The sequence below is a fragment of the Tamandua tetradactyla genome, chromosome 8, assembly GCF_023851605.1.
Source record: "Tamandua tetradactyla isolate mTamTet1 chromosome 8, mTamTet1.pri, whole genome shotgun sequence".
NCBI lineage: Eukaryota > Metazoa > Chordata > Mammalia > Pilosa > Myrmecophagidae > Tamandua > Tamandua tetradactyla.
The window spans coordinates 37,315,031-37,338,735 of NC_135334.1; the positions used below are offsets into that span (position 1 = coordinate 37,315,031).

Genomic DNA, 23,705 nt, shown 5'->3' on the forward strand with positions numbered 1-23,705 from the left:
TGGAATACTAAAAACATTTCCTACATGGATACTAAAAGCATTTCTTACATTCTACCGCTTGCACACACAGATCCATTCTGACCCTATATTTATTTTGATTTATTCTATCACTAATTATTCATAATGGTAGGTAAGTGGTCATAAGTACACAAAAAAACTAAAAGCAGGATTGGCTAGTTGAGCTATTACAGTCTCTGCTGCAACAATTTGTCCCAAGGCCATAACTGATATGCATAATCTCTATTGCCCACTGCAAAACAGGTCTATTAGGCTAAACCCAGATTTTGAGAAGTCCCATGATCTTGAAGTAGATATTTTTTGAGCTTTGTATAGTGATTTTAGCTGAGGCAGTGAAGACAAACCTATACCCAGAAAGCACATCAGTCTCAGTAATAAAAATTGCTTCTCACTCTTGGATTAAAAGGATCTGATGTACTCAATTGCCACTCATAGTTGGTTACTGTCACAAAATAATGGCACCATCTTGAAACCCAGGTTGATCTCTGACGCAAACCATTCATTTATTCAACAGCAGCAATAGCTATTAGCAGTCTTGGTGAGAGGAAGTCCATGTTTTTGTTCCATTGTATAGTCTTTAATCCTTTCACCATAACTAGCCCATTCACTGGTCTATTTTAGAAGCAGTGGGGTAGACAAGGAAAAAGTCTCCTTTACCACTATTGGAAAATTCATTGCATTCATTTGAATACAGTTCTTTCTCTACAGTGGTTTCTTTCTTTTGAACATTATATTAATTATTTATTGCTGTGTAACAAATTACCCAAAACAGCTTAAAAGAGCATCATCTCACAGTTTATCTGGAGGAAGCAAACTGCCATGTTTGATTTTTCTCCATGGAGATGTTTCTGTGACAAGAAAGAGATGCTTCTGGCCAATAGCTACTGATTACCTAAAGCATACAAATAACTGTACGGCCTACTCATTCTTACAGTCCCAGAAGTTTCAGGGGAATTTGGATACTCAATGTTTTCAAAGACATCCACTATTATGTTCCAATCCCTTATCTCAGTGTCCCACTCTTTCCCTATTTTGTTCTTGTCTTTAATGTAGGAGACTTTTTGGAATTGTGAATCTAACTTTTTTCCTACACAATAAGATTCCAGTCTAATTTTCAGTTTAGTTTGCCCTCTGGCTGCCGGAAATGAGGGTCTCTAAATGTCTCTATAATGAGTTTGCTTTTTACTACATCCTAAACTGAATTCTTTATCAGCTGCTCTGAGTTTGACATTCTTTTCTTTTAATGTTTTGATGACACTTAACACAATCAAATCACACAGTCTTTATAATTACCATCATCCTGGTATCTCTGTGGTAGGCAAAAATGTCCACATCCTAATGTCTGGAAACTGTGAATATGTTACCTTACATGACAAAAGGGACTTTGCAGATGTGGTTAAATCAAACACCTTAAGGTGAGACTATCCTAGATATCCAGGTGGGCCAATCTAATCACATGGGTCCATGAGAGCAAAGAATCTTTCCTGGATGTTATCAGAGGGGAATGTGACCATGGGACAATGGTCAGAGAGAACATTGCTAGTTTTAATGATGGAGGAAAGGGGGCATGAGCCAAAGAATGTGGATGACTTGTAGAAGCTCAAAAAGGCAGGGATCTGATTCTTCCTTACAGCCTCTTAGAAAAGAATTTCACCCCTATCGTTTCCTAATTCTTCTCAGGTGAGAGTATTTGCCATTCCGATGTTAAGTCACATCAGATATCACAACCCACAGTATCCTTTGTTAGCATCTGACTGAGAATCTGCAGGGCTCTTTACAGCACAACTGCCTAGAAGCAGTTCCTGACAATATAATTTAAGTGCAAGTAGTGTATTTGGTAAATTATCTCAGGAAAAGCAAAAACTTTAGGGAGAAGATAAGTGACATGAGGAAAAGAAGAACACCAGTAGAAAGTGCATTGCCAATTTGGTCACCTGGAGTTTAATCTTTTTGAGAAATTCGGAATACAGAACAGAAAAAGCACTTCAGAATTATCTTACCAATGGAACAAGAGAGATGGAGTAATTTTCTAAAAGTTATCATTAGTCATTTGTAAGGGACGGTTGATCCTGATGTTTGTGGCCAACTCATCAAAGAGGACAGAATCAAGCTATGCAGGCAGCTGAAACTTGTGCCAGAGTACAGGGAAAAGGAAGTGCTGAGGGGATATGGGTGGGATATGAAAATATCTGCTGTGATCATCAATTCATATCTGCTCTACCACAATGTATCTATAGCACCTGTTCTGTTTTAGCCATGCTTTTGTTACGGTTCTACTGCATATTCTTGTCATATATCACCTGCTCACCTCTAACAAAATGATCATTGTTCTTGAGTCCACTCTTTCTCCTTCTTTCCTCACTGCAGTTTTTACATAATACAGATCTAATCATCTCACTTACCTCCTCAAACATTTTGATTGTCTCTCAATTCTTAATCATTTCATTGAAAACTTTGCAGTCTGGCTTGGACCTCTTCAAATGTTGCACTGCTTTTCTCCCATATATCTTTCATTTTAGATATACTTGCTGTTCTGCAAAAATAAGATTTCTGCAACTACTATATATGTTAATAGTACATTTTACTCAGTGTTATGGTCCTAGATTCTATCAAGCCTCTGCTACTTCCAGTCAAACTGCATTTAATCCCTGTGTTACTCTCCCTTTCCCAAATGTATCACATGCTTTAACTCCCCATATATTTATTCCTCTTGCTTTTTCTGCCTGTATTCATCTCATTTTTCAACATCCAACTCAACTGTTTCTCTTTCACGAACATTTCCTAATTTTCTAGATAGAATGAATTATTTTCACATCAGTGGTTCCAAAGTATGGTTTATTCAATGTGTCTGACTTATATTTAGAGCTGTTTTCACTTATATCTCCCAATAAACTGTGAGATTTTCAGGTAACACAGCTAACGAAATTCTTTCCACGTCATAGACATATAAAAATGGATCTCTGGAGGCAATCAATCAGAATCAAATTAAATAGTTTGCAAGATGGGGTGAGAGGTGGTGTTAGAAGATGTGATTGTTGCTTGTTAAGAGTAATACCACATAGAACAAATCAGTTATTCTCAGGATTAAAAAAATCTGTCTTCAGTAATCTTTTGAAACATGCTACCAAAAGGTAAATTAAAATAAATAAATATTAGAATTACTATTTGATTCATGGCCTAATTATCATCTTCACTAATCTTATTCAGGCACAGCATGTGGATTTGATTTACCTCATTCTTAAAGTCCTCCAGGAAGGGAATTTTTAAAATATGTTGTAGATGGGAACCAGTTGTTCTATAGCAGAAAAATGTGGCGTAACTGCTACTGAAGTGTTTGGCTGGTATTCGGCTTCCATAAATGGCATGGTGCAAGGTTTTTGCGTAGTCCAGAATCTGTCTAATATTTTCATATGGTATTTAAAACAAAACAAAACTCGAGGGTGTTTAGCAGCATGCAACAAAAGTTATTAAGTGGATAAAATTGAGCTCCTGTGAGAAAGGTTAGTGGAGTAGAGGTTTCTTATGAAATTAAAAAAAAGAAGAAGAAGAAAAAAGAAAAGTCCAGGGAAACATGTTACCCTTCACAAGTGCATTAAGTGAAAATGCTTGACCAACATTACTTGCCTAGAAACCTTCCAAAATTGCTTAAATGAGCAGTCAACTACTCCACACGAATGTGCCCAATGGTTTTCTAAATTTAAAATTTATTTTTAAGAAAAGGTAATTTGGTTCAGATATTGTATTTTCAAAGTTGAAGGGAGATTAAGGTTTGGTTACTTCATTTGCCAATAATTTCATAAATGAGTCATTATAAACAGTGATGGCAGAAATGCCAAGATGCACTGACCAATGCTCTTCAGGTTTAAATCACCTCATATATTCCATAACTCCAAGGAAACTCTCTGGAGAATTTAGAGATTTTTGAAGTTGTTTACATTGCAACATTATAAATGCTAACTGACAGTTTATTGTAACAGTGACCTATGGATTTTGTATTTGTGGATACTGAAAAGCTCAGATTTATATCTGAAGGGAACATCCTTGTTGAGAGGCAATAATTACCTAGGACAGTGCTGGATAGTAAATGTATGAAATGATATGATTTATTTTGAATGGTGGTTATTTGGACAGCTGAGATGAGGTAAGAGGTGGCATTCCCCACAGTAAGGTGCTATAAAATACCAGCAGAGTGACCACATCAGTGAAATATGTTGAACAAACTTTACAGGTATAACTTATGTGCAAAGATTCTCTACACAACATGGACCATGAGTGTTATAGGGACATTGGAAACTGTAGGGAAACTGAAGGAAAATGTGTATTGTGATTTGCAAGTTGCATAATAAGTAAGTACATGTGGGTGCATGTTTATTTCATTTTTATATGACAACAGAAAAGATGAATTTATATCTATTATACCAACTACTTTCTATTGTGCATATTGAATGGATCTTTTATTCTTGGGAATTTTGAAACAGTATGCATAAGTCATTTGGAAAAGATTGGTTCATTGACTTAAGAAGGCCTTTTACAGTTCGATAAATTTCACTAAATATAAAAAATCATTTATTAATACTAACAGCAATCTCAACAGAAACATGTTCAAGTGCTGGGAAGCTCTCAGGCACACAATGGAAGATACAAATTATCCAAAACTCTAATTTTTCATAGAATTTACTTGAATTTTACCATTAGCAGAAAAAAAATAGTTGTTTACTTAAAGTGACAGGTTTGCTTAATTTTGTTTAGATAATATCAGTAAATTACCCACCTCTGAATAATCGTAGTTTGTTAGTCTGTAATTTCAAGTAAATAGAGGGTCACAAAAACAGGATCTAGTTTAGCTAGTAACTAAAACAATTCAAAAAGAATTACCTTAAGATAAGCATTTTATTTCTGCATGAAGCAGAAGAGTTTTATAAAAAGTTCTCATTTTGTCACGCAGAATATTAAAAGACATACTTAAAGGCCTAGATATAATGACACTTATATGTTTCATGGCTTCAACAAGAACATTCTTAAGTAATTTTTTTAAATTATGCTGCACAGTAGTGGGAAATACAATTATTATAGTACAGTTTGTTTGTTGCAACTACACTGATTTTTGGTAAGTTGCCAGGAGTTGCATCTACCATTGTTTTTGTACTATCAGAGAAAATTTCAGCACAGTAAACAAAAACTATGTCTGAACATTGCTATGAAAATAATTGTGAGTTTGTGAAGTCCTGAATGATTTCCAAGGCTCTGAAGGGTCAAGAGACACCCAACAGTGGTTGGCCAACTACCCAAGTGTCCTGGTCAGTTTCATGTGTGAACTTGGCCAAGTGGTACCTGTTTGTCTGGTTGGGCAAGTGTTGGCTTGTCTGTTGCAATGAGGACATTTCATAGAATTAGATCATGATCATATCAGCTGCATCCACAGCTGATTCCATTTGTAATCAGCCAAGGGGAGTGTCTTCTGCAATAGGTGATGCTCAATCTAATCACTGGAAGGCTTTTAAGGAGGATTCAGAAGAGACAGGCTCTCTCCCTGCTTCAGCCGGCAAGACTCTCCTGTGGAGTTTGCCCAGACCCCTCATCGGAATTGTCAGCTCCACAACCTGCCTTGAGGATTTTGGATTCTGCATTTCTGCAGTCACGTGAGACACTTCTATAAATTTTATATTTGTGATGGTTCTCTGTTGAGTCTGTTTCTCTAGAGAACCCTAACTAATACACCAAGTTTCTCGAGAAGTTCTGTAGTAGGGCAGATGATAGGACATCTGTCATAGGACAGATAACTCTTCTCTGTGCCTATTGGCAGCCCAATATGTTTGACCCAATGTTTTTGATCCTATGTATCAAACACCTGGACAATGAGCCCACACAACTTTAGATGCTAAACCATGCTTTCATGCAGATATGTATTTTACCTTATTCTTTCAATGTCCTTGGGTGGTAAAACTTCTACTCTTTTTGTTTGTATTTATTCTCTCCATATCAAATGCCTAATCTGTTCAGCCACTTCTCTGATACTAGTTGTTTCTTGGTTACTGATCTCAACTTTCTTTTTCAACCTGGAATACATGAATAATCTGTTGTGTATGTATCCAGTTCATCCTTAATCTGTGATTTATTTCAGCAGTGCACAACCCTCATAAGTAATCCCCTATAGGAACATGGCCTAGATTAATAAACAACAGGATGAAATGCCCACATTTTACCAGTAGTGATGTTTCTCCAGGGGGACCTTGGTCATTAATCAGTACTTTTAAAATACAAACTTTTTAAATCAATTACTAATTTACAAGACAAACATTTTCACAGATTAATGCCATATTGAAATAGAATACTATATGTATGCAACAGTATTTCCCAAACTCTAAATCTAAGAATACTATCAAAGAAAGAAACAAAAATATATATTACATATCAGCTGAAAACCCCACTTGCTTGGAACTCTGAAGGACAATACAGACTGGAAAACTCCACAAACACTGAATCAAAGAAAAAGAAAAATAATCCAAAAAATTTGGGGTCTCACAGAGGCAGCCAGGCCTGGATCCCTCCTGTTGTAGATGAAGATTCTGGAGTCACCCACAGCAGTGAGTTAGAACCCCATGAGTATCCAGGCATGCCAGTTTGAATCTGTGGTGAACCCCAAGAAAGCCATGTTCTTTAATCCTCATTCAATATTGCTGGCTGGGAACTTTTTAATTGTTCCCATGGAGATGTGACTCACCTGATTGTGGGTATTAACTTTTGATTAGAGGGAGCTACAACTCCACCCATTCCAGGTGGACCTTGACTGGAATCTTTTAAAAGAGGAAACATTTTGGAGAAAGTCTCTTTTTACAGCCACGACAGATTGTGCAGCCAGAAATTGTGGAGATGAAGAAAGAAAATGCCCCTAGGAGAGCATCATGAAACAAGAAGCCAGGAGAGAACGCTAGCAGACATCGCCATGTTCACCATGTGCCTTTCCAGTTGAGAGAGAAACCCTGAACATCACTGATCTTCTTAAACCAAGGTATCCTTCCCTGGATGCATGAGATTGGAGATTTCTATAGCCTTCCTTTAGTTGGGATATTTTCACGGCCTTAAAATTGTGGACTTGCAACTTAATACATTCCCCCTTTTAAAAGCCATTCTGTTTCTGGTATATTGCATTCTGGCTGCTAGCAAACTAGAACTGATTTTAGTACCAGAGAAGTAGGGTGCTGCTGCAGTCTGCAAATACAAAACATGCTGGAACAGCTTTTTAAATGGATAAGGGGAAGATTCTGATAGAGTTGTGAGGAACTTGATAGAGAAGGCCTAGAATGCTTTGAAGAGATTGTTGGCAGGGATGAGGATTCTAAAGATATTTCTGATAAGGCCTTAGACAGAAATGAGGTATGTGTTATTACAAACTGGAAGGAAGGCAATTTCTGTTTTAAAATGCAGATAATCTGGCAAAATTGACTAGTGGATTTGTCTGGAAGGCAGATTTTAAAAACCATGAACCTGGATATTTAGCAGAAGAGATTTCCAAATTAAATGTGAATATGCAGCCTGGTTTTGCCTCGCAGCTTATAGTGAAATGTGACAGGAAAGAGATAATCTGAGAACTGAACTCTTGGGTACAAAGAAAATAAAAATTGATGTGCTGGAAAATTCTGGGCTTCCAGGAAGGAAGACTTCAGAGAATTGTGTCCCACATGAGAATTTGGTCATATGTATAACCAGTCAGCCATTTCAGAGAAAGCCAGGATTGGACATGGAGTTATCCAGGAAGGATGTGTGGAAACTCTTGCTGTTTGATGAGCACAATCACTGCTTACTACATAGAAAGCCAACAAGAGAGCTGTAGCACCTTATAAATGGAGATGCTGCCAGTCTGGACTGGGGGGCTCAGAAAAGGGACAATATGAAGGTAAAATAACTTCAGAGGCAGAACTATGGAAGCTAAGGTCTAAAGTAGGGCCAGGGGAGCAGACCCACCCAAGTACCTGGAGAGGGTGAGTTTGCCCTGAAAGCAGAGGGTGAGCCTTCCACCTTATTGTAGTAGAAGAGTGGTGCCACCTCAGGCCTTGAGAGGGTAGAGCACATTCCCTGGGCATTGGGGAGAGCCTAGCTGCCACCATATGGAGGGGTTGAGCGAGTGCCCTAGAAATGACAGAGAGCCTGGATGCAGCCACAATGCTTGGAGAAGGCAGAGCTGAATAAAAGGTGGTCTCCCCAGTGTCCCCCAAGGTTGCATTCTGAGACAGGCAGGCCACTGCTTAGGCCCTTGGAAAGAGTGGGACTGCTGCTTTCTGAAGCCCTGAAGATAAATGACTTAAAGACTCTGAAATCTAATGGATTTTGCCCTGCAAGCTTTCAAAACTGCTTGTGTCTGGTGACCACTGTGTCCCTTCTCATTTCTCCCTATGGAAATCGGTATATGTATTCTACGACTGTTTCTCCTTTGTATGTTGGCAGCAAATAGCTTGTTCTGAGTTCTGCAGGTCCAGAGCTACAGGAGAATTTTGCCTTAGGACAGACCATGCCTGTAGCTGACTTTAATGAGATTTTGTACTGTTTCTGACTCTGTATAATATTTGTTTTGTTAATGAATGGTTTAAGTCTTTCTGATATTGTTATGGAATGAATGTATTTTGCATTTGGAAAGAACTGTCTTTTTGGGGTCCAAAGGGTGGAATGTGCCAGACTGAATCTGTGGTGGACCCCAGAAAAGCCATGTCTTTTAATCCTCATTCAATATTGCCGGCTGGGAGTTTTCTGATTGTTCCCATGGAGATGTGACTCATGTGATTGTGAGTATTAACTTTTGATTTAGAGGGCCATGCAACCCCAACCAGTCTGGGTGGACCTTGACTGAAATCCTTTAAAGAGAAAACATTCTGGAGAGAGTCCCTTTTTAGAGCCATGACAGAGACCGTGCAGCCAGAGACCTTTGGAGATGAAGAAGGAAAACACCCCCAGGGGAGCTTCATGAAACAAGAAACCAGGAGAGAAAGCTAGCAGACATCGCCATGTTCACCTTGTGCCTTTCCAGTTGAGAGAGAAACCCTGAACGTCACTGACATGCTTCAACCAAGATATATTTTCCAGGATGCCTTAGATTGGACATTTCTATATCCTTCCTTTAGCTGGGATATTTTCACGGCCTTAGAATTGTGGACTTGCAACTTAATAAATTTCTGTTATTAAGAAATTTTTAAAAAGCCATTCTGTTTCTGGTATATTGCATTCTGGCAGCTAGCAAACTAGAACACCAAGTATAGGGCCCTAAGTCCACAGAGATGCAGAGCACAACACAAGTGGTTGAGGAGTGCCACATACAAAATTGTCCCCAGCAGAGAAAATAAGAAGGACCATGGTAGAACTGTTGGCATGAAGTACATCCAGTTTCTGTTTGCTGGACCACCTATAGGCAAAATGGACCTTTCTGGATTGAATCCATCTGGCTCCATGGGGTGGGATACCCTAATGGGCAGTAAACCAGAAAGAGAAACACCTCACAGAAAGAAAAAATAAAAAGAAAGCTGAACTTCTGTAATATAGGATGGGTCCCAGAGCTGAGAAGCATAATGAAAAAGGTATACTGAGTGAAAAGTAAATTTAAACAAATCATAGCAGATGGATAGAAAATGCTGCAGAAAAAACATGAACATGAGGGACAAAGATAGTTCAGTGGTAGAATTATCTATTGCCATGTAGGAGACTCAGGTTCAATTTCTGGCCAGTGCACTTCCCAAACAAAGAAACCAACAAAAACTAATAAATAAACAAAAAATTCAATAAATGATGCTTCAATAACAGGATACTTACATGGAAAAAGAATCAAATGTGACCCTGCCATGCAGCATAAAAAAACACAAAAACATAAAAACAAATTGAACAGATCACCTGGAGAAGAAAAAGGAAACTAAAACTTTCTAGTGGAGGTGAAACAATTACCCAAAGAGTGCAGTCTTAAAAAGTGTACTACATATCCAGGGTAAGAATCAGGTGAAAAAGAGCTGAGCAAATTTGAAAGGGTAAACATAGGACACCCTAAAGGTTCAAATTAAGTTTGATCAAGCATCAAAGAAGAACCTTAAAACAAAGCTAATCAACAATAAAACCCAAAGCAAGAGAGGGAGAAACTGACCTTCAGAGTTGGCACATCAAAATAATCAGATACTGTCATGGTCAGGTTCACGTGTCAACTTGGTCAGGTGGTAGTGACTGCTTGTTTGGATGGGCAGGTGTTGGTCTGTCTGTTGTTAATGAGGATATTTCATAGAATTAAATCATGATCATGTCAGCTGCATCCACAGCTGATTGCATTTGTAATCAGCCAAGGGGAGCATCTTCTATAATGAGTGATGCTTAAGCTAATCACTGGAAGGCTTTTAAGGAGGATTCAGAAGAGACACTTTCTCTTCCTATTTTGGCTGGTGAGCCTCTCCTGTGTAATTCATCCAGACCCTTCATCGGAGATGTCAGCTTCACAGTCTGCCCTACAGATTTCAGACTCTTCCATTCCTATCACTGTCCAGTCAGCCTCTCCTGAGGGTTTGTTGAGGAACTACATCAGAGTTGCCAGCTTGCAGCCTGCCCTATAGACCATGGGCTCTATGTTTCCATGGTTACATGAGACACTTTTATAAATTTTATAAGTATGGATTTTTCCTGTTGATTGTGTTTCTCTAGAGAACCCTAGCTAATACAGATACCAGACATCAGCAAAAATTTGCAAGCCATACTAAGAAACAGGAAGATATGGCTTAGTCAAGGGAATAAATTAAAACTTCAGAGGAGACAAAGAATTTGGAAAAACTAATTAAATTAATTCAAATAAAACAACTAAATTAATTAAGGAGATGAAAGAAAATACGGATATAGAGCTAAAAGAAGACATTAAGAAGACAATGTGGACTTCCGGAGAAGATGGCGGCTTAGTAAGGTGCGCGCATCTTAGTTTCTCCTCCAGAACAACTACTAAATAACTAGAAACAGTACAGAACAGCTCCCGGAGGCACAACAGAGACCGGACACACAGTGTACCCCAGACTGGACCAGCTGGACCGGCTGCGAGACTCCACTGCGGTGAGGATCCCGAGCGGCGCACGCTTCCTCGGGCCACGGTGGCTGGCAGCCGGTGCCCCTCCCTCCCTCATTCCCAGTTCGGCTGAGAGACTCGGAGAGGCGAGTTCCCCAAGCCGTGGCAGCTGACGGCTGGCGCCCCTCCCTCACAGGCAGCTTCCCAGGCCGGCTGGGAGCTTCGGATTAGCAGATCACCAAGCCGCGGCGGCCGACACCCCTCCCCCATGCGTGGCTTCCCGGGCCAGCTGGGAGCCTTGGATCAGCAGTTCCCCAAGCCTCAGCAGCCGGCGCCCCTCCCCCACAGGCGACTTCCTGGAGGGAAAGGAAACAGTCTCCAACAGTAGTAGAGACTGAGTCCAACCTAACACCAATAGTGGCATTAATGAACAACTTCTGACTACTAAAAATAGGCCCTCAGCTCAAGTGAAACTGATCAAGGCAGAAGTTGCCTATTGGGCTAACTGAAAAAGAGGAAAGGGGGTGAAACAGAGCCTTCTGCGGCTGTTTCTAAGGAGGCTTGGTTGCCTCTGGGCTCAGCGCTGGGATTACACAGGTTGCAACTGCCCCGAACGCAGAAACAGGCTGCTTTCAGGGCTCTCTACCACCTGAACCTTCCCCGCGGGAGGGGTGAAACGCATCTCAGGTGGAATCCCTCTCTCAAGAAATTCAGATCCCAGGACTTCACAATTTGAAGCCATTAAAAAGAGCCTACAACCTTTCCTCTGTCTCCACCACACACCCAGCAGCAAGAGTCTTCCAAAGTTAAAGTGCCACAACATCTTTTGCAGGTGGGACCTGCAGACAGACAAGCACCACATACTGGGCAGGATAAGAAAAACAGAGCCCAGAGACTTCACAGGAAAGTCTTTCAACCTGCTGGGTCCCACACTCAAGGAAATATGATTAAATGTCCAGACACCAGCAAAAAATAACAAATCACACCAGGAAAATTGAAGATATGGCCCAGTCAAAGGAACAAACCAATAGCTCAAATGTGATACAGGAGCTGAGACAACTAATTCTGAATATACGAACAGAAATGGAAAACCTCTTAAAAAACCAAATCAATCAATTGAGGGAGGACATGAAGAAGGCAAGGGATGAACAAAAAGAAGAAATGGAAAGTCTGAAAAAACAAATCACAGAACTTATGGGAATGAAAGATACAGTAGAAGAGATGAAAAAAACAATGGAAACCTACAATGGTAGATTTCAAGAGACAGAGGCTAGAATTAGTGAACTGGAGGATGGAACATCTGAAATCCAAAAAGAAACAGAAACTATGGGGAAAAGAATTGAAAAATTTGAGCAGGGGCTTAGGGAATTGAATGATAATACGAAGCGCACAAATATATGTGTTGTGGGTGTCCCAGAAGGAGAAGAGGAGGGAAAAGGAGGAGAAAAACTAATGGAAGAAATTATCACTGAAAATTTTCCAACTCTTATGAAAGACCTAAAATTACAGATCCAAGAAGTGCAGTGCACCCCAAAGAGAATAGATCCAAATAGGCGTTCTCCAAGACACTTACTAGTTAGAATGTCAGAGGTCAAAGAGAAAGAGAGGATCTTGAAAGCAGCAAGAGAAAAACAATCCATCACATACAAGGGAAACCCAATAAGACTATGTGTAGATTTCTCAGCAGAAACAATGGAAGCTAGAAGACAGTGGGATGATATATTTAAATTACTAAAAGAGAAAAACTGCCAACCAAGACTTCTATATCCATCAAAATTGTCCTTCAAAAATGAGGGAGAAATTAGAACATTTTCAGACAAAAAGTCGCTGAGAGAATTTGTGACCAAAAGACCAGCTCTGCAAGAAATACTAAAGGGAGCACTAGAGTCAGATACGAAAAGACAGAAGAGAGAGGTATGGAGAAGAGTGTAGAAAGAAGGAAAATCAGATATGATATATATAATACAAAAAGCAAAATGGTAGAGGAAAGCATTACCCAAACAATAATAACACTAAATGTTAATGGACTGAATTCCCCAATCAAAAGCCATAGATGGCAGAATGGATTAAAAAACAAGATCTTTCTATATGCTGTCTACAGGAAACACATCTTAGACCCAAAGATAAACATAGGTTGAAAGTGAAAGGTTGGAAAAAGATATTTCATGCAAATAACAACCAGAAAAGAGCAGGAGTAGCTATACTAATATCCAACAAATTAGACTTCAAATGTAAGACAGTTAAAAGAGACAAAGAAGGATACTATCTATTAATAAAAGGAACAATTCAACAAGAAGACATAACAATCATAAATATTTATGCACCGAATCAGAATGCACCAAAATATGTGCAGAATACACTGCGATTACTGAAAAGGGAAATAGACACATCTACCATAATAGTTGGAGACTTCAATTCGCCACTCTCATCAATGGACAGAACATCTAGACAGAGGATCAACAAAGAAACAGAGAATTTGAATATTACACTAAATGAGCTAGATCTACAGACATTTATAGGACATGACACCCCACAATAGCAGGATACACCTTTTTCTCAAGTGCTCATGGATCATTCTCAAAGATAGACCATATGCTGGGTCACAAAGCAAGTCTCAACAAATTTAAAAAGATTGAAATCATACACAACACTTTCTCAGATCATAAAGGAATGAAGTTGGAAATCAATAATAGGCAGAGTGACAGAAAATTCACAAATACGTGGAGGCTCAACAACACACTCTTAAACAACGAGTGGGTCAAGGAAGAAATTACAAGAGAAATTAGTAAATATCTCGAGTCGAATGAAAATGAAAACACAGCATATCAAAACTTACGGGACGCAGCAAAGGCAGGGCTAAGAGGGAAATTTATTGCCCTCAATGCCTACATCAGAAAAGAAGAATGGGCAAAAATTCGGGAATTAACTGTCCACTTGGAAGAACTGGAGAAAGAAATGCAAACTGACCCCAAAGCAAGCAAAAGGAAAGAAATAACAAAGATTAGAGCAGAAATAAATGAAATTGAGAACATGAAAACAACAGAGAAAATTAATAAGACCAGAAGTTGGTTCTATGAGAAAATCAACAAGATTTGATGGGTCCTTAGCAAGACTGACAAAAAGAAGAAGAAAGAGGACGCAAATAAATAAGATCAGAAATGGAAGAGGAGACATAACCACTGACCTCACAGAAATAAAGGAGGTAATAACAGGATACTATGAACAACTTTACGCTAATAAATACAACAATGTAGATGAAATGACCAAGTTCCTAGAAAGGCATGAACAACCAACTCTGACTCAAGAAGAAATAGATGACCTCAACAAACCAATCACAAGTAAAGAAATTGAATCAGTCATTCAAAAGCTTCCCAAAAAGAAAAGTCCAGGACCAGACAGCTTCACATCTGAATTCTACCAAACATTCCAGAAAGAATTAGTATGAACCCTGCTCAAACTCTTCAAAAAATTGAAGTGGAGGGAAAGCTACCTAATTCATTCTATGAAGCCAACATCACCCTCATAACAAAACCAGGCAAAGATATTACAAAAAAAGAAAACTACAGACCAATCTCTCTAATGAATATAGATGCAAAAATTCTCAACAAAATTGCAGCAAATCGAATCAAGCAACACATTAAAAGAATTACACATCATGGCCAAGTAGGATTCATCCCAGGTATGCAAGGATGGTTCAACATAAGAAAATCAATTAATGTAATACACCATATCAACAAATCAAAGCAGAAAAATCACATGATCATCTCAATTGATGCAGAGAAGGCACTGGACAAGATTCAACATCCTTTCCTGTTGAAAACACTTCAAAGGATAGGAATACAAGGGAACTTCCTTAAAATGATAGAGGGAATATATGAAAAACCCACAGCTAATAGTATCCTCAATGGGGAAAAATTGAAAACTTTCCCCCTAAGATGAGGAACAAGACAAGGATGTCCATTATCACCACTATTTTCAACATCGTGTTGGAGGTTCTAGCCAGAGCGATTAGACAAGAAAAAGAAATACAAGGCATCAAAATTGGAAAGGAAGAAGTAAAACTATCACTGTTTGCAGATGATATGATACTATACGTCGAAAACCTGGAAAAATCCACAAGAAAACTACTAGAGCTAATAAATGAGTACAGCAAACTAACAAGTTACAAGATCAACATTCAAAAATCTGTAGTGTTTCTATACACTAGCAATGAACAAGCTGAGGGGGAAATCAAGAAATGAATTCCATTTACAATTGCAACTAAAAGAATAAAATACTTAGGAATAAATTTAACTAAAGAGACAAAAGACCTATACAAAGAAAACTACAAGAAACTGTTAAAAGAAATCACAGAAGACCTAAATAGATGGAAGGGCATACCATGTTCATGGATTGGAAGACTAAATATAGTTAAGATGTCAATTCTACCTAAATTGATTTACAGATTCAACGCAACACCAATCAAAATCCCAACAAGTTATTTTTCAGAAATAGAAGAACCAATAAGCCAATTTATCTGGAAGGGCAGGGTGCCCCGAATTGCTAAAAGTATCTTGAGGAAAAAAAACGAAGCTGGAGGTCTCGCGCTGCCTGACTTTAAGGCATATTATGAAGCCACAGTGGTCAAAACAGCATGTTACTGGCATAAAGATAGATATAGTGACCAATGGAATGGAACAGAGTGCTCAGATATAGACCCTCTCATCTATGGACATTTGATCTTTGATAAGACTGTCAAGCCAATTCACCTGGGACAATACAGTCTCTTCAATAAATGGTGCCTAGAGAACTGGATATCCATATGCAAAAGAAGGAAAGAGGACCCATATCTCACACCCTACACAAAAGTTAACTCAAAATGGATCAAAGATCTAAACATTAGGTCTAAGACCATAAAACAGTTAGAGGAAAATGTAGGGAGCTATCTTATGAATCTTACAATTGGAGGCGGTTTTATGGACCTTAAACCTAAAGCAAGAGCACTGAAGAAAGAAAGAAAGAAATGGGAGCTCCTCAAAATTAAACACTTTTGTGCATCAAAGAACTTCATCAACAAAGTAGAAAGACAGCCTACACAATGGGAGACAATATTTGGAAATGACATATCAGATAAAGGTCTAGTATCCAGAATGTATAAAGAGATTGTTCAACTCAACAACAAAAAGACAGCCAACCCAATTACAAAATGGGAAAAAGACTTGAACAGACACCTCTCAGAAGAGGAAATACAAATGGCCAAAAGGCACATGAAGAGATACTCAATGTCCCTGGCCATTAGAGAAATGCAAATCAAAACCACAATGAGATACCATCTCACACCTACCAGAATGGCCATTATCAACCAAACAAAAAATGACAAGTGCTGGAGAGGATGCGGAGAAAGAGGCACACTTATCCACTGTTGGTGGGAATGTCAAATGGTGCAACCACTGTGGAAGGCAGTTTGGCGGTTCCTCAAAAAACTGAATATAGAATTGCCATATGACCCAGCAATACCATTGCTAGGTATCTACTCAAAGGACTTAAGGACAAAGACACAAACGGACATTTGCACACCAATGTTTATAGCAGCATTATTTACAATTGCAAAGAGATGGAAACAGCCAAAATGTCCATCAACAGAAGAGTGGCTAAACAAACTGTGGTATATACATATGATGGAATATTATGCAGCTTTAAGACAGAATAAACTTATGAAGCATGTAATAACATGGATGGACCTAGAGAGCATTATGCTGAGTGAGACTAGCCAAAAACTAAAGGACAAATACTGTATGGTCCCCCTGATGTGAACCGACATTAGAGAATAAACATGGAATATGTCACTGGTAACAGAGACCATCAGGAGTTAGAAATAGGGTAAGATAATGGGTAATTGGAGCTGAAGTGATACAGACTGTGCAACAGGACTGGATACAAAAACTCAAAATGGACAGCACAATACTACCTAATTGTAATGTAATTATGTTAAAACACTGAATGAAGCTGCATCTGAGCTATAGTTTTTTTTTGTTTTTTTTTGTTTTTTATATATTTTTTTCTTTTTTTCTCTCTATTATCATTTTATTTCTTTTTCTGTTGTCTTGCTATTTCTTTTTCTAAATCGATGCAAATGTACTAAGAAATGATGATCATACATCTATGTGATATTAAGAATTACTGATTGTATATGTAGAATGGAATGATTTCTAAATGTTGTGTTAATTTTTTTAATTAATAAAAAAAAGAAGACAATGTGTGAGCAGAAAGAAGAATTTTGAAGTTTGAAAAGAAACATAACACAGAAACGATGGCAGAAAGGCACAATAATTGAGATTAAAAATACACTAGAAGCATTCAGCAGCAGATTAAGCAGGCAAAAGAAAGAATCAGTGAACTAGAAAATAGGATAATCGAAAGGAAGAATGTTTAGAGAAAAATAGAATAAATTGACCACTGTCTCAGGGATTTGAGTCACACAGCATGAAGTGCACAAACATCTGTGTCATGGGTGTCTCAGAAGGAGAGGAGAAGGGAAAAGGGGCTGAAAGATAATGAGAAAATAACGTTCAAAAATTTCCCAACTTCTATGAATGACATAAATATACATGTCCAAAATGGGCAATGTACTCCAAACAGAATAAATCCTAATAGACCTGTTCTAAGACACATACCAGTCAGAATGTCCAATGCCACAGAAAAAAAGAATCCTGAAATCAACAAGAGAAAAACAATTTGTCACACACAAGGGAGTGACACTAAATTATAAATATAATATAATTTATAAATTATAAATTGTTAAGACTAAATTATAATTTCTCATCAAAAACCATGGAGAGGAGAAGGCAGTGCATGATATATTTAAGGTATTGAAAGAGAAAACTGCCAGCTGAAAATTCTTTATCTGGAAAAAAACTGTCCTCCAAAATTGATGTAAAATATTCACAGAAAAAATGGAACTGAGTTTGTCCCCAAATACCTGCCCTAAAATAATTACTAAACATTATTCTTCAGTTTAAAAAGAAAGGACAGGACAGATGGACTGGGAGTAGTGTAATGAAACGAAGATCTAATGTAAAACCCAATAATACCATATCCTAATATACAACTCTATTCATTAATTCCTATATGAGTCAGAATACAATTAAACAAGAAAAAGCACATTTTCTGATAACAGACCTGCAAAATATAAAGTGGTGCTGTGGGTTAAAACAACATAAAGAGGAGAAACAGAGGAACATACAAGGAACATGGATACTATTGAAGCTAATTAGGCATCTTTTCAAATTAGCAGATTATAGATATAGGTAGTGTAATAAAACCACAGAACACCTACTACAAAGAAAATATTTTTTAAATATATAGAAAGGGATCAGTCAGAAACATCACATAACTGTAAGTATGAAATAAGTACTGCCTTTACAGTAGTAACACTGAATTTATGCAATAATAAATAATATAGAATTTAATGTATTAAACTCCTTAAGGTATTGGTGGAATAGATAAGAAAGCATGAGCCAACTCTATCTTGTTTATAAGGGAGTCACCTTAGGACCAAAGACACAAATAGTTTGAAAGCGAAGGATGGATAAAGATATTCCATGCAAATATATTATTTGCATCATAAAAGAGCTGGGGTAGCTATAATAGACTTTAAGTCAAAAGCTGTTAACAGGAAACAAAGAATGACACTATATATTAATAAAAGGTTCAATTCACCAAGAAAAATAACAATGACAAATATTTATGCACCTAGTCACAAGGTGCATACATGTATTAGGCAAACACTGACAAAATGGCATAGAGGAATAGATACCCCTACAATAACAGTTAGAGACCGCAATATACCACAATCATCAACAGATAGAGAACTTGTAAAGGATGATAAATGAACTAGACCTAACAGACATATACAGAACATTTCACTCCAAAACCGTAGGAAATATATTCTTCTCAGGTGCACATGGTTCATTCTCCAGGATGAAGCACGTTTGATCAAAAAACAAGTCTCAGTAAAATAAAAGAGACTGATATTGTACAAAGTATCTACTCTCATGCAATGAAGTGACACTGGAAATCAATAACAGACAGAGAACTGGAAAATTAAAAAATATGTGGAAGTTAAATACCACCCTGAAACAATCAATGAGTCAAAGAAAAAATTACAAGGCAAATGAGTAAATATGTTGTGATGAATGAAAATGAGAATGCTACATATAAAAACTTATGGAATGCATCAAAGACAATGCTGAGAGGGACATTTATTGTCCTAAATGCTTACATTAAAAAGAAGAAAGAGTTGAAATCAAAGACCTAAATGCACACCTGGAGAAACTAGAAAAAAAAAGAGCAAACCACCACAGCAAACTAAAGGAAAGAAATAACAAAGATTAGAGCACAAATAAATGAAATAGAGAATTTAAAAAATAATACTAACAGAGAGCATTAACAGAACCAACATTGAAAAGATCAATAAAATTGACAAACCCTTAGTGAGATGGTCAATGAAAAAAAGAGAGAAGCTGAAAATAAATAAAATCAAAAATGAAAGGGGGAGTATTTCTACTGACATTGGAGAAACAACAAAGGATTATAAAAGGATATTATTCAAATCAGTATGCCAACAAATTAAACAACCTAGATGAAATGGAAAAAATCGTAGAAACACTATCAACGTACACTGGCTCTGGAAGAGAGAGAAGATACTGAGAGACAATTACAAGTAAAGAGATTGAAATAGTCATCAAAAACTCCCAACAAAGGAAAGCCCAGGACCATATGGTTTCAGTGATGAATTCTACTGAACAACCTAAGAAGGAGTAATTTGCTCCTGTTCAACTCTTCCAAAAATTGAAGAGGAGGGAATACTACAAACACATTTCATGAGAACAACACTGTTTATACCAAAGCCAGATATAAACACTATAAGGAAAGAAAATTATAATCCAACTTCTCTTATGAATATAGATGCAAAATCCTTAACAAAATCTTAGCAAGTTGAATCCAACAGCACATTAAAAGAATTATCCAGCATGATCAAGTAGGTTTTATCTGTTATGCCAGGATGCAATTAATGCAATACATTATATTAACAGAACAAACGGAAAAAGAAACATGGTCATCTCAACTGATACAGAAAGGACATTTGACAAAATCCAGCATCCTTTACTGATAAAACACGTAGAATAATACAAATAGAAGGAAAATTCCTCAACCTGATAAAGTGCATATATGAAAAACCCAGAGCTAGCTGCTAGCATCCTACTCAAAGGCAAAAGACTGAAAACTTTCCCTCTAAGATCTGGAACAAGACAAGGGTAACTGTCACCACTGTTATACCACAGTGTACTGGAAGTTCTAGGTAAAACTGATAGGCAAGAAAAAGCAACAAGGTAGAAAGGAAGAATGAAAACTTTCATTATTTTCAGATGACATAATCTTATATGTAGAAAGTTCTGAAAAATCTACAACAAACTAGAGCTAATAAATGAATGTAGCCAGGTGGCAGAGTATAAGACCAACATGCAAAAATCAGTAGTTTCTACATGCTCGTATTGAGCAATCTGAGGAGGAAATCAAGAAGAAAATACCATTTACAATAACCCTTAAAAGAGTAAAATATCTAGGAATAAATTAAAGACGTATGCATATAAAACTACAAAGCTTTGCTAAAGGAACTCAAACAAGATCTAAATAAATGGAAGGACATTCCATGCTCATGGATTGCAAGACTAATTATTGTAAATTTGTCAATTCTACCCAAAATGATTTACAAATTCAATGTAATTCCAATCAAACTCCAACAGCTTACTCTCCAGAAATGGAAAAGCCAATTATCAAATTTATTTGGAATAATAAGGGGATCTGAATAGTCAAATTACTCTTGAAAAAAATGAAGTTGGAGAACCGATGCCTCCTGATTTTAAAGTCTATTACAAAGCTACAGTTGTCAAAACATCATTGTACTGGGACAAGGATAGATAGATATACTGTAATGATTAAGTTTCTGTGTCATGTTGGCCAGGATTTAGTGTCTGGTTGTTTGGTCAATCAAGCACTGGCTTGATTGTTACTGTTTAGACATTTCATGCACTTATATCATTAGGAAGTTGATTGCACTTATGGCTGATTACATCTACATTCGTATAAGGAGTTTGCCCTCTGTTAATGAGAGAAGTCTAATCCAATTAGTTGAAGATTCTAAAAGGAGAAGTTATGATTTCAGTAGTCAGAAGAGAGAATTTTCATCTTTACTTCAGCCAGCTAGTTTCTTCTGGGAAATTCACTGAAAACCTTCATTGATGTTTCCAGCTTGCAGACTGCCTGCAAAATATGGACTTGCCTATACCCATACTCACATGAGACAATCTTCTAAACATGTAATATTTACAAATATTCCCTGTCAGTTCTGTTTCTCCAGAGAACCCTGAAATACCTAGAACAATTTAAATGAATTAAGAGTTCAAAAATAGCCACTTATATCTATGGCCCATTGATTTTTGATAAGGCTGCCAAGTCCACTCAATTGGGAAAGAATAGTCTCTTCAGCAAATGGTGCTGGGAGAATTGGATATCCAAATGCAAAAGAATGAAAGAGGATGACTAACTCATGCCAAATGCAAAAATTAACTCAAAATGGATCAAAGTCCTAAATGTAAGAACCAGGGTTATAAAACTCATAAAAAAAATGTAGAGAAGCATCTTTAGGGTCTTGAGATAAGCAATGGTTTCTTAAACTTTACACCCAAGGCAAGCAATGAAAAAAATTGATAAATTGGATCTCATCAAATTTTAAAACTTTGTGCATGAAAGGATTTTATCATGAAAAGATAACTTAATATATATATGGAGAAAAATATATGGGATCCACATATCCAATAAGGGCTGAATATCAAGAATATATAAAGAGATCCTACAATTCAACAATAAAAAGACAAACAATCCAAATAAAAATTGAGCAAATGACTTGAACAGACATTTCTCCTAGAGGTTATACAAATGGCTAAATACCACATGAAAAGACAGACACCAGAATTAGCTATTAGGGAAATGCAAAGCACAAGATACCATTTCACACCCTTTGGAATGGTGACAATTTCATAAGTATGATATTTCTTAAACCGGAAAATAAACTGTTGGGGAGGTTATAGAGAAATAAGAACACTTATTCATTGCCGCTGGGATTGTTTAATGGTGCAGCTTCTATGGAAATCAATCTAGTGGTTCTTCATAGAGCTAAGTATAGAATTACCATATGACTAGGTATATACATACTCCAAAGAATATAATGTAGGGACTTGAACAAATATATGCACACCGCTGTTCATACCAACCTTATTCACAATTGCCAAAAGATGGAAGAACCCAAGTGTCCATCAGCTGATGAATGGATAAATAAAAAGTGCTATATATACATAATAGAATATTACTCAGCATCATAAAGAAATTAAATTCTGATTCATATGACACATGCATGAATCTTGAAGATGTTATGTTGATTGGAATAAGATAGACACAAAAGGACAAATATTGCATGATCTCACTGAAATGAAATAATTAGAATAAGTAAATTCATAGGGTTAGAATCTAGATTATAGGTTACCAGGGACTGGGGTCAGGGTAGGGAAAGGGAAGTTACATCTTAAATATAATAGAATTTCTACTTGTGTTGAATGTAAAATTTTAGAAATGGTTACCAATTTTGAATGTAATTGGTAGCAATCAGTTATATTTGTCAATGTGGTTAAAAGGGAAATTTTCAGCTTATATTACAAAAGTAAAAATTAAAAGATAAAACATAGGACTATATAACACAGTGAACCCTAATGTAATTGATGGACTATAGTTAATGGTACAATTAAAATATTCTTTCTTCAATTGTAACGAAGTTACCACAATAATGCAAAGTATTAATAATAAGGGGCATATGGGAATGCTGTATTTTCAACATCATTGATCTGAAAGCCTACAACTTCTCCAATTAAAAATATATTTTAAAAAGGCATCTTTAAAGTACATATTTTAAAAAGATCAAAGTAGAAAAATGCTTTCAAAAGACTGGTAACAATGTAAATATCCATTATTTTCAAAGTGTGCAAATAGATAATTATACTAGCATGCAATGGAAAACTATGCTGCTGTTAAAAAGAAGGAAGCAATTTGAATGTTACTGAAAGAGGGAAATGTTAGATTGTATACACAGTAACAGAATAAAATTAAAAAATAAAATCCATGGAACTACACTATACAAACAATAAATCCTATGTTAAACCATGGACTACAGTTAATAGTATAATTACAAAAATGTGCTATCATCAATTGTAACAAACATTCCACATCAATATAAAGTACTAATAACCATGTAGTATCTGACCCCTGTGTTTTATGAATGATTGTCCTGTAAACCCAAAACTCATCTAATATATATATGTATATATATTTCGTAATAGTTATTGGTCATCATGATCCTCTTTCTAAGGAAAAAAAGCATTGCATGTTGTGCTTCATGTTCTTTCATATGGTTAATATCAGAGTCAGCTTTAGTTCACTGTTTAAAAAATAAAACCAGGAAAATAGTTCCTCATTTCTAATCTTCCAATATTTTTCTTATATTCTTATAGTTCTCATATTTTTTCTTATATATATTTTATATTCCATAATTTCCTAACCTTAGTTCACCAAGATTATCCCTAAGTGT

The 23,705-nt window shown here is 36.8% G+C and overlaps 1 long non-coding RNA gene across 4 annotated transcripts in view; it reads right to left on the minus strand.

Annotated features, from left to right (window-relative positions):
- LOC143643339 (uncharacterized) overlaps window positions 1-23,705 on the minus strand; it is a 228,875-nt gene that overhangs the window by 52,022 nt on the left and 153,148 nt on the right. For 3 of the 4 annotated variants that reach the window (XR_013156229.1, XR_013156231.1, XR_013156228.1), the window contains exons 3-4: window positions 5,931-6,074; window positions 2,421-2,551 (exon numbers count right to left, since the gene is read on the minus strand). This is a non-coding gene — a long non-coding RNA (uncharacterized LOC143643339). The remainder of the gene's footprint in view (window positions 1-2,420; window positions 2,552-5,930; window positions 6,075-23,705) is intronic. The other variant, XR_013156230.1, reaches the window with a different exon arrangement.